The sequence below is a fragment of the Suncus etruscus genome, chromosome 6 (assembly GCF_024139225.1).
Source record: "Suncus etruscus isolate mSunEtr1 chromosome 6, mSunEtr1.pri.cur, whole genome shotgun sequence".
Lineage (NCBI taxonomy): Eukaryota > Metazoa > Chordata > Mammalia > Eulipotyphla > Soricidae > Suncus > Suncus etruscus.
Genome location: NC_064853.1, coordinates 72,212,208 through 72,226,808, shown reverse-complemented (window position 1 = coordinate 72,226,808; position 14,601 = coordinate 72,212,208). Strand labels below are relative to the sequence as shown.

Below are 14,601 nucleotides of genomic sequence, written 5' to 3'. Positions count from 1 at the left end.
CTCAATAAAATTTTTGAAAAGTTAGTGAATATTTTGTTTTATGTTTATAGTTTTCAAAAATCTTTATTATATTATCTGATATTCCCTCTTAGTTTAATATTAAGAAACTTCACTGAACTTCTTGCTTGGAAAATTTGTTTTTATTTTTGTGCATTGAATCATGATAAAAAGAAGTTATTATTAAAATAATATAATAAGAATTATTAGTTCATAAGTGAAAGAAATAATACAAGATTGAAAATACTCTCTTTTGATGTTTTTCCTATGCAAATAAAAAGAAATAGATCAGAAGGAAAACATCACAAAATGCTTCCTTCACAGTGTTTCGTTTCCTTGGAAAGTTTATCAGAATTTCCTTAAAACCCTGGAATTTAATATTGTACATATGTGTATATGATTATTATAAAAGACCATGATAAGTATATGTACATTTGTGCAGCCATCTCACAGAATGACTTTCTATATAAATCAATCAAGCTAAGACAATTCGACTGGGCCCTCATTGTTTCCATGGTAACTAATGCCTAGCAAAATGAGGAACACAGAAAAGAACTTGGCAGAGAATTTTAGAAGGTATATAAACAAAAAACTCAAAGAGCGGTGTATATAAGCAAAAATGGAACATGCAATTGGAGAGAACATTAAATTGATGTCTGCTTAGAAAAATTTCTGTATCTGAGGCTGGAGCGGTGACACAGCAGTAGGGCACGTACCCCGTGGCCAACCTAGGATGAAATGCGGTTTGATTCCCTAGCGTCCCATATGGTCCCCCCAAGCCAGGAGCGATTTCTGAGCCAGGAGCCAGGACTAACTCCTGAGCATCACCAGGTGTGGCCCAAAAACAAACAAACAAAATTCTGTATCTGACTCATAGCTTTACTGTTCACTCCAACCAAATTTGTTTTGTATTCAGGGCTTCCTCTTCTTTCTACCCACAATGTAGGAAAGCAGAAAGCTGTTTGTCACTTGTATAGATCTAGGAGTTGATGGAATTATTTGGGCTTCCAATTTTCCAATAGCCTGGAAATTTTAAAGAATACAGAAGATTTCAGATTCTCACCACTCATTGATCCTGGCTAGCCTGGTTACTTAATGCTGGTCCATGTCTGTACTTGCAGAGACCATGGAAAGGCTGGTAAACCTCTAAGAAATGTATGGGCTAATAAGGTTGAACCAGAACTTCTTCCTTTCTGTTCCCCTTTATTCACTACCCTGTCCTTATATATATTCCTTTTCTGTTTTCTTTTTCTCTCCTTTATTTCCCTTCCTTTTCTCTTTTGTTTACTACTTCCTTTGATATTTTTTTCCATGATTGTTCCTAGTTTCCACCATCCTCTGATCTTTTCTTCAGATTCCTCATATGATTATCTTCCTGTTAGTCTGATGATGCAAACACAAGCCTGAACCTTCCTACCATAGTGTGCCTCCCCATCACCTTTACCTCCACTTTTGGAGGTCAACAACTCTTGTCTCAGGAACTGGTACAGTGAACAGTGACTGGTTCATTGCTTACTGCGTGGGGCACATTGGTTTATGAACCATATAAAGTCCACTATATCATGTTATTTGACCCTGGTACATAATAGAACTGCCAAAAGCCAGTCTATCTATATTGTATGTGCCATGAATATTATAAATGTTAAAAAAAGTTCCTCTTGATCTTAGTGTCCTCATGTTTTAGTGGGCTTCATAATTTCCTGGATTGTTTAGCTTTATCTTTATAGAGTCAGAATAATAAATATAAATGGACTGGGCTTTGATACTTAGTTCTAATACATTCCTAGGTGCTACAGCTGATCCAGGGAGAACACATTGATAACTAATGCTCTAAATCAACCCACAAGCCTCACTCTCTCCTCTTATGAGGGGTCACCAGTCCTAGTATTACTCAGCACATAGGTTGGAAAGTTTAATGGTTGGCCTCAGAGATGCAAAGTTGCTTGGGCCCAGTGAGCTGGATGGGGGTGTAGTGGTCACCAGCACTTCATCTAGAGATGAGAGGGGACCATGCAATGCCAGGAATCAAACTCATAGTCTCATATACACAAGACACTCTTTGAGCCCTTTGAGCTATCACCCAACCATTTGCTTCTTTTTGTAGGATTGTCAATATGTTGAGCACAACTTTATATTGGGTTGCTTTAATCTAGATGTAGATGTGCTCCAAGATCTTTTGCAAATCATCTTTGAAAAGTTATACTTCACTTGAGGGCAGTGATAATGGGTATAAGGGTTATACTCTGAAGAAAAGAGATTCATAGGAAATAGCTCAGAGCATTCCACTCGAAAAAGACAAGTATACCTTCCCTGTGTCTATTAGCCTGAAACTCTCTGGATGGTACAAACTAACATCTGAATATTGGGATTTTCCTATGCCAGTCATCTTCTGATGGTGAGCTGAGCTTCTGTCTGAAGAGTAGCCAGGCCAATATCTTATTCTTCAGAGCCAGTCCAGAAGCACTTTCTGCTGCATGGGAAAGGCAGGATCAGTTTGGATGTGGCTGCTCTGGTCTGGTGTGAGTTAGACAGAAGTTAGTGTGAGCACAAAGACTGCCTCCTCTAATACAAAACTATATCCACAGGGATGTATTTTTTAGCACAAAGTGTCCACAGTCACCACTCTGCTTTCTGTAAGGCATTGATAATAATGCCTGTGATTTTAAAGCTTTGAAAAAGAAGTCTGTGACATCCTGAAGAACACCAAGGGTTTACATCATGACTAATGTAATTTTAGTCACTGCTTCAAGGAACAGGCCACTCAAGATTGTATATTCTTATCCACTTGGGCACAGAACCAGGGTATAATTGTCCTTCTGCCCTTGTATCAGGCAGATAATTTTTTTGGGAACTGTGTATGATTCCTAGTGGAGTGATACCCACATTGCTTAGCAGCAATTATAGTTCCTGTGCTTTTTTTTTTGTTATTCTACTCATCTTACTTATTCATGCAATCTTGAAATATCTTAAGAATTATAACCTTGAAGAAATTATATTACTAAAGCTCTTAGGAAAATAGCTATGATACAGAACCAACCCAGGCATCCAATGACAAATGAGTAGATAATGAAGTTGTGAAATACTATGCAGTTAAAAAACGAAGTTCATACAATCCACTGAAACTTAAGAAGGAACTTAGAAGATATATTGTATAGTAAAGGAAGTCAGAAGAAGGAGGATAGTTATTGCATGATCTTATTTATCTGTGGTATGTAGCATAACAATACAAAAGAATGTAAGATATCAAAGGGAGGTTACCTATTTTACTCCTGGATTATTAAAATGAAAAGGACAAGGGAGAAAAATTGAGGGAATAATTAAAAGAAACAGACACAAGCTAACTAGGTGAGGATCAGGAGACTCAGGCACATTAGTGGTATAGAGGTGTGGTGGAAGGAATCTGTACATATATGAATCAATAACACTGTAAGATAAGTTATCCAAATTTAAAGGTGTACCTAATAGGGGTGGGAGGGACCCAGGAACACTGGTAAAAGGATATTAACTGATGGTAAGATTGCTGTTGGAACATTGTATGCCTGAATCTCCATCATGAATGACTTTGTGGTGCCTTATATTAATATCATGATGCCTTAATTAAAAAATGGGAAGAAAGAAATTATCTCTACCTAGCCTAAACATGGCATCAAATTTATTTTTGGAAAATCCAAAGTTAAGAGAGGCATGATAATATATATAGTTGGCCATAATCAGATATTCAAACTTTTTCCTTCATCTCACAAAAGACACTAAATAAAAAAAGAGGGTATCAAAGTTTAAGACATCATAGAAGCTAAATTTCTCAGGGTATAGAAGCTATTCCTCATGTGCTGGATGACCACAAAGAAAAATTTAATTAATTTAATCAGGATTTATGTTTTTGTTATTCATGTAGAATATAAGAATCTCAATGAAAATTTAAAAACACAATTATCTTATTAAAAATTTCCAAGACATTGGATTAGGGTCTGAGGCTCACTTTACCAAGAACACAAATTTTCACAAGTTTGAACAATAATCTCTTCTTTCTCATATTTGCTTTATGTATGTGCCACTCTTGGGCAGAGGAAGGAAACTGTATAATCTTGGGATATATGTGGGAAATTAATATTAGGACATTCTCCCATTTTCTCTGATGATATGGGAAAGAAGAATCTATTCTGGACATGATCATATACCAATGCAACAACTACTGTTGGTGAGGCCAGAAGAAAAGTATCACAATATGCTTCCTCACAACATTCTTGTCCATCTAAACTAGTTTAGTGCATCTGTCAGTAACAACAAGAAAAGGGGGTAGAAACCGCAATATGTGCCATGTGGCTTAAATTGGGTTGTAGAAAACTGAGTTCATAAGACCAGAGGAATTGGTGCTTTTTTATTTGTGTTGCTCATTTAAAATATACAGTAGTAGGCCAAATATATGTGTTGACTATTATGAAGATTATTAAATTACATAGATGTGTGTGGGGCTGAAAACACTGAACAAAGACATCCCTATAAATAGGTGCTATGACTTGCCAGGACCTATAAGATAGTTTGAAGAAATGAAATACATGGACAAAATCCTCGGTCTAATCTCTGGCATTACAGCACTGCCAGGCATGACTAAGTATGACCCTGAGAACTGCTGGAAAGCCCCTATCCATATCAGATCTACTTGTTCAGTTTTATGTCCTGCTAGTTCCAGATAACAAAGCTCTTTCAGAGATGAATAGAAGAGCTTTGGACTGCCTGCTAAGGATGCCTGGGGTGAGTGTATGTTTATAGGCATGTTTCCTAGATTGCTTTAAAATTCATCCTGGGTTGGGAATTTTCAACACTTTAGAACTCTTCCTCCTCATTTACAGCACACTGTAGAGATCACTGTGGTCAATTCTAGAATATTGAAGACTTTGGGATATCTTTCATCCATTTTTTCTCCCTCTTACAGCACTGTGAAGTGTCTATGAAACAGAGCAGCCCCACCCCCCACCCCATTACCAATGAAATGGGACTAGAGTTCTATGTTAGGAATTGCCAAAATGGGGACAGAAGCGATAAAATCTAGTGTGGACTAAAATAGCTGCCTATAACTTTGCCTGAAGCTCTTTTATGTCCATTTGAAATGTCCAATGTTCTAAAATTCCTCTGAGAAGTAATCAAGGCAACCTGCCAACCTTTAATTCTATAAAGCCATCCCTCCTCACTGCTGAGAGGTTCAAGGATATGTCTGTACTTAGAACTATTTCATCCAGGAGAAAATAGAAGCATAGACTGCTCAAAGTGGGGGTGAGGTCCTAGGGCATAAAGTACTAGGAAGGAGAGAACAGGAAACAGAGGAATGTGCAGAGGAAAAAAGGGACATAGAAAAGAGGAAATGAAGAGAAAAATGGACAAAGACATGAAGGAAAATAGGCATATCTTGGAGGCAAATTGTTTTCATGACTTATTCTAGAAACCTACTAGAATAGCAAATTATATGCAGGTATAACATAGGTATCTGCTATAGGTATCCTATATGAGTATTTACTGCAACTCATGCACTAGATGGAAGTCCAATGGCATCACTCACTGATTATCAGAACCCAACTGGGAAGTGCTTTAATTCACATCTGAAGCATATTATGTTTCAATGCTAGAGGCAAATGGGAAGAAAGATGTGAGAACACCCTATTTTTTAGGGCAAAGGCTGAAATAACACCAACGACACTCAACAGAATAATTGCTAGTGCCTTTGGAAGCCAGAGTTTGGCCACCCTACATGGACTGCGTAGATAGACAGTAGACTTCTCATTTGGACTGAATTATTATTCACACTCTTTTGAAGGATATTTTATCCTTTTGATTCCTTTCAAACTAAAGTTTTGTTTGGAAAAAGTAAACAACTGTTACTACATCAAATTTTAAAGCTTTTATACAATGATAAAAAACCACGAAGCAAAAAAAAAGGTGACATATAAGTTGAAAGATATTTGCCTACTATATGAATGACAAAGGGTAATTATTCAAAATACATAAATAACACACACAAGCGTAACACTAAAAGAGAAACTAACTCAATAAAAACAATGGGCCAAGTCACTAATTAACACTTCTTCAAAAAATATGTGAAAATGGCTCATAGACACATGAAAAACATTCAGTAACACTTACTATAAGGAAATGAAAATCAAATCACAATGAAATAGAGTTTGTACAAAAAGGTTAGAAACAACATGTTGGTAAAGATGAGGAAGAAAAGAGCTCATTGATGGTGGGATTGTATAATGGTCTAGTCTCTATGGTATAATGATTACTTAAAAAATAAAAAATACTATGTGTTCTAGTGATACATTCCTAGGCATTTATCTGAAGGATGTAAAAACATTAATTAAAAGTGATATTGCATTCCTATTCATAATAGCCAAATATGGAATCTATCTAAATATCCATCAGTAGATAATATAAAGATAAATACTCTAAGAAAATCTGCTTGACATTAACATTAAATCAGTTAAAATAATGCCTTTTTATAAGTGCAATTTGAGGTGACAATGCTAACTAAACTATAGCAGAAAGTGAAAGATCATGTTTAGAATGTTCAACTTATGTGGAACATAAAGAACCAAAGCACTTTAATTAATAAACATACAATAATTTAATTAATAAACATACAAAAAAGCAATAAAACAGAACTAAGTCTTAGACAATGTGGAAACTATGATGGTTATTAGAAAATAGAAGAAAAGGGGCAGGGTGGCCAAAGGAATTCATTTTGATAGTGGGTTGACACAATATCTTAGATGGTGGGTACAGTAATGTGTGAAGCTGTATTCCAGAAGTTCTGTTGTACCATAAATTAACGATAACTCAAAACTTGTTTAAAAATAAAAATAGTAAGTCTTTTAAAAATAAAGCTGCTTTTTGGGGCGATTAACCATTATAGCTATGTTCATCACCTTAGTACTGATTTACTTTTACTATGTTCCTCTACTATGTTCTTCCACTCTGCAGTAATATTTATTGATCCTAATACTTCAAGGGTTCTATATCATTGCTATCCATTCATTATTTTATATGTTCATTCAATGTATACATATTGAGCATTGTAGAGGCTCCAGTTGTCGAAATCCATCCTGGGGTGAATGGGTTGTAAGCAGGGCTCCTCAAAGATTAAGAAAACAAAATAAACATAAAGGAGAAAAGCCTGGAGTTGGGGGGTTTCCAGCCTTGTGGACTGAGTGTCCCCCCCTTAGGATCTTTATTGTTCAGTGTCAATCCATATGAGGGGCAGACATAGTTAATAGACAAAAGTATCTATCAAATGCTAATTAAACCTAGATGGGTCTTTACAAATCAGGAGTGAGTGAAGGGAAGAGGAAGGTATAGCCAAGTCTTTGTTTGTGGAAAGCAGGGTGTGTGCTCTGTGTGTTTAGCTACAGAGCATTTTCTCATGTCCTTTTAGACTACATACCATGGAACTACTGACGATACAAAGGGTAAACACATCTGCTCTTTGGAATTTATGGCCTAACAGTTTATTTACTTGTCACTTCAAAATATTTCTGAGCTGGCTCTATCTTACCTATTACATTAGAATATCTAGCAAGGGTCCACCAGTTTTGAACTCGCCCAGTCATAGGAAAATATACTTTCTAAGTATAAGTATTGTTTCCATCATCAGAATTCCATCTTAGTCGCTCTATGGGAACATGAAATACACCTAATTTCCCATCTCTGCTGTGGGTGACATGTCCTCATACTACTGCTGTTAGCTCACCTGTCCATAGAGCCACACTTCCAATTCAAGTCAGTGGTAGATTAAACTCTAATAATATCACTTTCTCTACTCTTTTGTCTTTGTATATAAAATGGCCTGCAACACTCAGTAATTTTTATAACGTTTTGCTATTCTATCACCTATATAACATATCTGCAAGCATATAATAAAACCCCTCTGTTTTAAAGGCCTGGGCTGGTTTCTGTTTCTTGTGAAGGGATTCTGACTGACACACTGGAAGGCACCTATGAAGTAGTTTTTGATGTAAAAGTTTCTTCAGAGGTTGATGTATCCTGATACAGATGAACTATGTTGCTATATAAAGCTACCAATGACTAGAACCTCTCACAGAGACAGATGTTTGTTTCCTTGAAAGTTCCCCAGCTCAGTCCTACCTCAAACAAAGAAGCTCTGTGAGCAGGGTAATTTCCTTTTACTAAAGGTGATCATTGGAAATTAGGTTTCTCTTCTCAATGGAAAGAATTTGTAACCATATTTCTCTATGCCATATGCTTTCCATTCTCATTCTGTGGTCATTATCACCTTCTAATATAGTATATATGACATTTATTTTGTTTACTGTCAATTTATCCACATTTGAATATAAACTCTATGTGGACAAGAATTTATGTTTTATTACTATCTTAAGAAATTATCCTAAGAACCTAAGAATAGTGTTTATACCAATAGTAAGTACTAAATTAATATTGTTATTTGACTACATTTTAAGAAAACTTTTATTATCAACCCCCATTTAAAAATGAGAAAATGAGGCACAAAGAGATGAAGTGAATCTAAAGAGTGACAGACAGCATTTGAAACTAGTTCTCTGATATTCTTTTGTAGATCAGAAATTAATTTAATTCCAGAGAAGAAATTTAGCAAACAAGTAGACAAGTAGAGAACATTGATGCTTATCTGTCTTTGCCCTCAGGGTCAAATCAGTGACTGACCTGAGGTTCATGATTCATTCCACTAAAATGGCTTCACTGATACACTGACATTGTCCTCTTTTACCAAAATACCTACAGCATGATTGCTGTGAGAAATTAAGCACAGAGAACTGGTTTTCTCTCTCTCTTAAAGCTGCTTGTTTTGATAATATAGGACTCAGATGTGAAAAGTTCCTTCATCTGATTATGAAATCAGGCTGAGCTGAACTAGGGTAAGCTACAGGTTTTTGCATTTTTAAGTAATTATGTGCAACGTCCTCGTCATTATTTTTAGATATGACATATAGTTTCTATATGGTTAAGACTATCACATGATCTAGGGAACACGGTTGCTGAAGCTACTTAGGCAGGCAAAGTCTCATTTCCCATCTCATCTCCTGTCCTCTTCCCATCTCTTTTTTTCTCTCTTTCCACTGCAAATGTCAAGCTTTACAGAATTTCCAGGGAAAAGTCCATCTCTATGAATGTTCTTCATTTTGCCATCTCTGGAACTGCTTTATTGAGATGACATCATACAACCTTGTTAACTCTGGGGAAGCCTCTTCTGGTCTACATATAAGTCTTGTGGTAAATAAATATGATTTTATTCAGGGTGGAAGGGTAAGGATTCTGGCAGAGAGAGATGTTTTCTATGGCTTGTAGGGTCCTCCTCCTCTGTGTTAGCTCTCATTTCCTCCTTTGTTGCAGCCATATATAAGAGACCCAACAGTCTACAGTGGTTATGTGATTATGGATGCATGATTATGGACCAATAGGCGAGAGTCAGCCTCAGCTGAGAGCCACAGGTGGATGATGAATCTATGGGGTTGGAGGTTGGGTTGCAACTAGGGTCACTGATGGTGGTAAAAAGATGTTCCCAGGCTGGGGATACAAAAAAATCAAAGATTGAGGGGCATAGGTTAGAAAATGGAAGAAAGTAGTCATAAAACCAGTTATGAGAAACTGGGAAGAAACACAGCATTATTTCTGTCCCCAAATCCCATTGATCCAAGCAAGGCCTATATCTGAGCACAAATTAGGGTACAGAAAGCTCCTGTAGTATCAAAGCAAAAATTGCAACTTTTTTTTATCTTTATTTAAACACCGTGATTACAAACATGATTATAGTTGTATAATTACAGTCATGTAAAGAACACTCCCCTTCACCAGTGCAACATTCCCACCACCAATTTCCCAGATCTCCCTCCTCCCCACCTCCCTACACCTGTACTCGAGACAGGCTTTCTAAAATTGCAACTTTTAATGTCTGTACACTGGATGAACTGTGGAATTGGAGCTAATAATTGATTATGGAAATGCTGTTCCCTCCCTCACCATGTGATTCATCTCTCCATCATCTCTGATCTTTAAGGGGATATTTTATTCCTCTACTCTTTTCCTATGGAATCCCCTACCCAATGACACTTTCTCCATCTCCCTCCCACATGACACATGTGCCATGTGGCCTTTGATGTCAAACACTCTGTTCTTGAGACTGCCTCCAGTAGGAATGAAAGCAAATTAATACCTCCATTGATATGGTTGCAAGCTAACCTCGATTAGAACATGTTGATAGGCCCATTCAAGGAAACCTGAGTTCCCGGGACAGGCCAGAGGGAGTGTGTAGAGGTCCGTAGAAAGCCAGAAGAGCAGAATAGCACAGCTCGAGAATCACATAGAACAACTCAAAGATAAACTGCAAACAGAAGCCAACAAAGAAGCCAACAAAGAAATAGAATTAAAAGCACTGGAAGTAAAATTCCAGTATTTAATGAACAAAGACAAAAGAAACAATCTAAGAATTGTAGGTATACCAGAAGGGGAGGAAACAGGGAAAGGGGAAGAACAATTAGTCAAGGAAATAATAGCAGAAAATTTACCCACCCTCTGGAAAGACGCTTCTGAGCAAATCCAGGAGATAAAAAGAGTCCCCAACAAAATAGACCCCAACAAACCAACTCCAAGACACATAGTAATTCAAATGGCAAGAAACAAAGAAAAGGGTTACCTACTTACAGCAATAAGGGAGAAAAAACCCTCACATACAAAGGAAGGAACATTAGAATCAAACCAGATCTCCCATATAAAATACTTCAAGCAAGAAGACAGTGGAATGACATATTTAAACGACTGAATGAAAGAAAATTTTAACCTAGTGTCCACTATCCAGCAAAACTCTCATTCAAATGGGAGGGAAGACTAAAATCATTCTCAAACAAAAATGAACTTGCATTATTTGTGCAAACAAAACTGACCCTAAATAACCTACTCAGAGATAACTTACACAATCCAAATCCCCGATTGTAACAACAACCATGCTAAACAACACAACTGCACAACAGCCCTCTCTGTCAATAATTTCCTTAAATGTTAATGGACTAAACTCTCCCATCAAAAGACACATAGTAGAGAACTGGATTAGAAAACATAAACCAGATTTTTGCTGCCTACAAGAAACACACCTACAAGTACAAGATAGGCACAGGTTTAGAATAAAAGGATGGAAATAAATTATCCAGGCCAATGGAAATTAAAAAAAGCAGGGAAGGCCATTCTTATATCAGACTAAATTGCATTGAACCTCAAGAAAGTGATCAGAGCAAAGAGGGTCACTACTTACTGATCAGGGGAACACTAGACCAAGAAGTGCTAACACTGGTTAATATCTATGCACCTAATGCAGAGCCAGCAAAATACATATGGCAACTGCTTGCAAAACTAGAGAAACACATGAAAGGAAATGTGATAGCAGTCGGAGATCTTAATACTTCACTATCACCACTGGAAAGATCCACCAGACAGAAAAATAACAAAGAAATATGAGTCCTAAATTAAAAATTAGAAGAACTAGGGCTAATAGACCTATATAGGGCCCTCCACCCCCCAAAAGCAGAGTACACATTCTTTTCAAGTCCACATAGAACCTTCTCCAGAATAGACCGTACCTTAGGATATAAATCTAACCTGCATAAAATCACAAAGGTAAGGATCATTACAAGCACCCTGTCAGATCACTATGCAATAGAGGTCAAAATTGACTGTAAAAAGAAGCAATGGAGAAAATCCAACATCTGGAGATTAAACAACAGGCTGCTCAAAAACAGCTGGATCAAAGAGGTACGCTAGGAAGAAATAAAAAGATTCCTTGAGAGAAATGACAATGAAGAAACAACTTGTCAAAACTTGTGGGACACAGCAAAAGCAGTAATTGGGGGAAACTCATAGCAATACAATCCTATGTCAGGAAAGAGGAAAACAACAAAATTAGCTGCTTACAGGACTATCTTAAGGCACTGGAACAAGAGCAACAAAGAAACCCAAACACAACCAGAAGAAACGAAATAATAAAAACCAGAGCAGAAATAAACAACATAGAAACTAAGAAAACAATACAGAAAATCAATGAGACCAGGAGTTGGTTTTTTGAAAGAATAAACAAGATAGTCAAACCACTAGCGAGACTCACCAATAAAAAGAGGGAAAACACTCAAATAAGCAGGATCACAAATGAAAGGGGAGAGATCACAACAGAACCCCAAGAAATCCAACACATCATGAGGACATATTATGAACAACTATACTCAGTTAGGCTAGAGAACATAAACTGGGGAGCAGTGCCCAAAACACATGGAAGAGGAACAACACAAACTCTTGACTATACATTATACCACAAAGAAACCAGCAACAGCAGCATAGAGAGAACAGGTATGTAATCAGCCTTCTACAACAAAGGCCCACAATAATCCCTTAGGGATCTTATACAGGTAAAGAATACCATGGGAAATTACTTACTTTAACGGAAGTATTTTATAATAATGTGTTTTAATGCCTTAATCTTACTATATTTAAAATAAACTCTCAGCTTTTCTGTCCACAGGCATTCTTGGATACAAAGGGTGGACAAACTAAGATGGCATCTCGGGGCTCAGACACACGAGATACCATACCCAGCCTGCACTACGAGAATGCCCCTAGAAAACTCTTTAACATACCCTTTATCTAGGTTATACCCTCTTTTAGGACCTGAAACACATGACCAGCCAGACCACCGAAGCAACAATTGTGACCTACAGACTTATACTACAGGCCCTACTCATCGAACACATTTAAACAAACTAGCATTCCCTTGCTCTTTTCTCCTCTCTTCTCACTACTTCCTTTCTTTTCCTCTCCTTTTCTTTTTAATTTATTTCTCTTTTCTTCTCTCCTGCCCCTTCCATATACTTTCCCCTTCCCCCCTTTGGAAATCTGACTATCCCTTCACCCCTCAATCCCATCCAGATTTCCCACCTCATTAAAACTCTTCACCCTCAGTTCTTAATCCATTAGGCATCAAGACTGACCTCCTACCCCAACGAACCAATACTCAGCATCCAAGAGAAAGGACAACCAGTCAAACCCACACCTTGTCCCCTGCAAGAAAAGGCAACCAACTCCCCTGCTGACTCATGCTGCGTGGTCCTCCTTACCAACCCTTCCTAACTTGGACTGTTACTTGAAACCAGACTTAGCGCTAAAGTGCTAAAAGTATTCCCGATGCATGAACTCCTCCCAAGACCTCCTTGCTGCAAAGCTTTTGCCATTCTCAAGAGGGTCATGTTGTGTGATGAAAAGGCAGCTGGGCAGCGAGCATTTGCAGTAGGATTCTGGGGGGTAAAGGAATGAGATATGAGAGACATGCTGGGAACGAGTGGAGGGAGGATAACATTGGTGGTGGGAATGCCCTTCATTTATTGTCACTATGTATCGTAAATAATTCTATGTAAATGAACTTCAGTCACAATAAAAAAATAAAATAAATAAATAAAAGACACCTGGGAACCCACACACCACAAGAAAACCTCAAAAGACAATGGGGAAACCTGTACTTCCATCATAAGTATATGACCTGTATTACACTACCTCTTTACCTGCTTTTCCCTTAATATAAAGTAGTCTCTTGCATCACTTTGCTCCTTTAATTACTTTTTTACCTCATTTTTAAAAATATTTTTTCTTTTTATATATATACGTGAGCACATATATTTTTATCTTTTTTGGGTGCATGAGCTATTTTTGTTTTCTTCTCTTTCCACCCTCAAATGCACTGGTAATATAATGTAGCACCATTTCTCCCTGCAAAGGCACACTAAAAAAAGGGGAAGTCTTAAGTATAAAAATGAGCTCTTATCTACTAGGGATAAGAACTCATACTTGTTTACAATACAGGGGCATCTCCCACCTTGAAAATATGTCACGTGGACCCAATTTAGACCCCAGGTGATTAGACACCAACTGTCCAGCCTTGAACTCTGGATCACAGACATTGAAATGACATAGTTCTTCACAACATCCACAAGAAACAAATCCCTTCCAGGACATCATTAATACTGCTCGGACACCAACAAGTGCCAGCTCTAATATGATATCCTAACAATGAGGAAACTGGGAACAACTTGACCTAAGAGCAGGTTATTCTACCTCACCAGCTAACTATAAGACAAAATCAGAAGACTTGTCATCCTTTGGTCTGTCCAAATGCCAAGATCGCGATTTACAGATGACTGGCTGATAGAACCATGACCTGACTGTATGTAACCTGGGACCAATAAAAAAAGGCCTAGTCTAGGGATTGAGCTATGACCTGCACAACAACCATGACCTCTAGTTCCAGAGATCTGTCTGAGACAATTTGCAACGGAATGGGTCTTCTGGAAACATAACAAAAGACGCTATCCCAAGTCCCACCCTAGGATCAGCGCAAAGACAAAGACCACCAACCACAGAAGAAGGATTAAAATGACATTGAGGGAACAGAACCTCTAGAACCACAAAGAAAGACTTCATCATAAGTTCTAATCTCTGACCTGTGCAGACACCGTGATCTCTAGATACAGAAGTCTGATTTTATCACCCAGGATGGAGCAGAAGTCTTCCATACACCACAAAAGC

At 37.5% G+C, this 14,601-nt stretch overlaps 1 protein-coding gene and 1 pseudogene across 2 annotated transcripts in view; both read right to left on the bottom strand.

Moving 5' to 3' along the window:
- Nucleotides 1–14,601, bottom strand: part of SNX5 (sorting nexin 5) — a 1,173,556-nt gene that overhangs the window by 880,105 nt on the left and 278,850 nt on the right. The gene's annotated exons all lie outside the window — the stretch shown is intronic.
- Nucleotides 9,419–14,601, bottom strand: part of LOC126011801 (tubulin alpha-1C chain-like) — a 128,455-nt pseudogene continuing 123,272 nt past the window's right edge.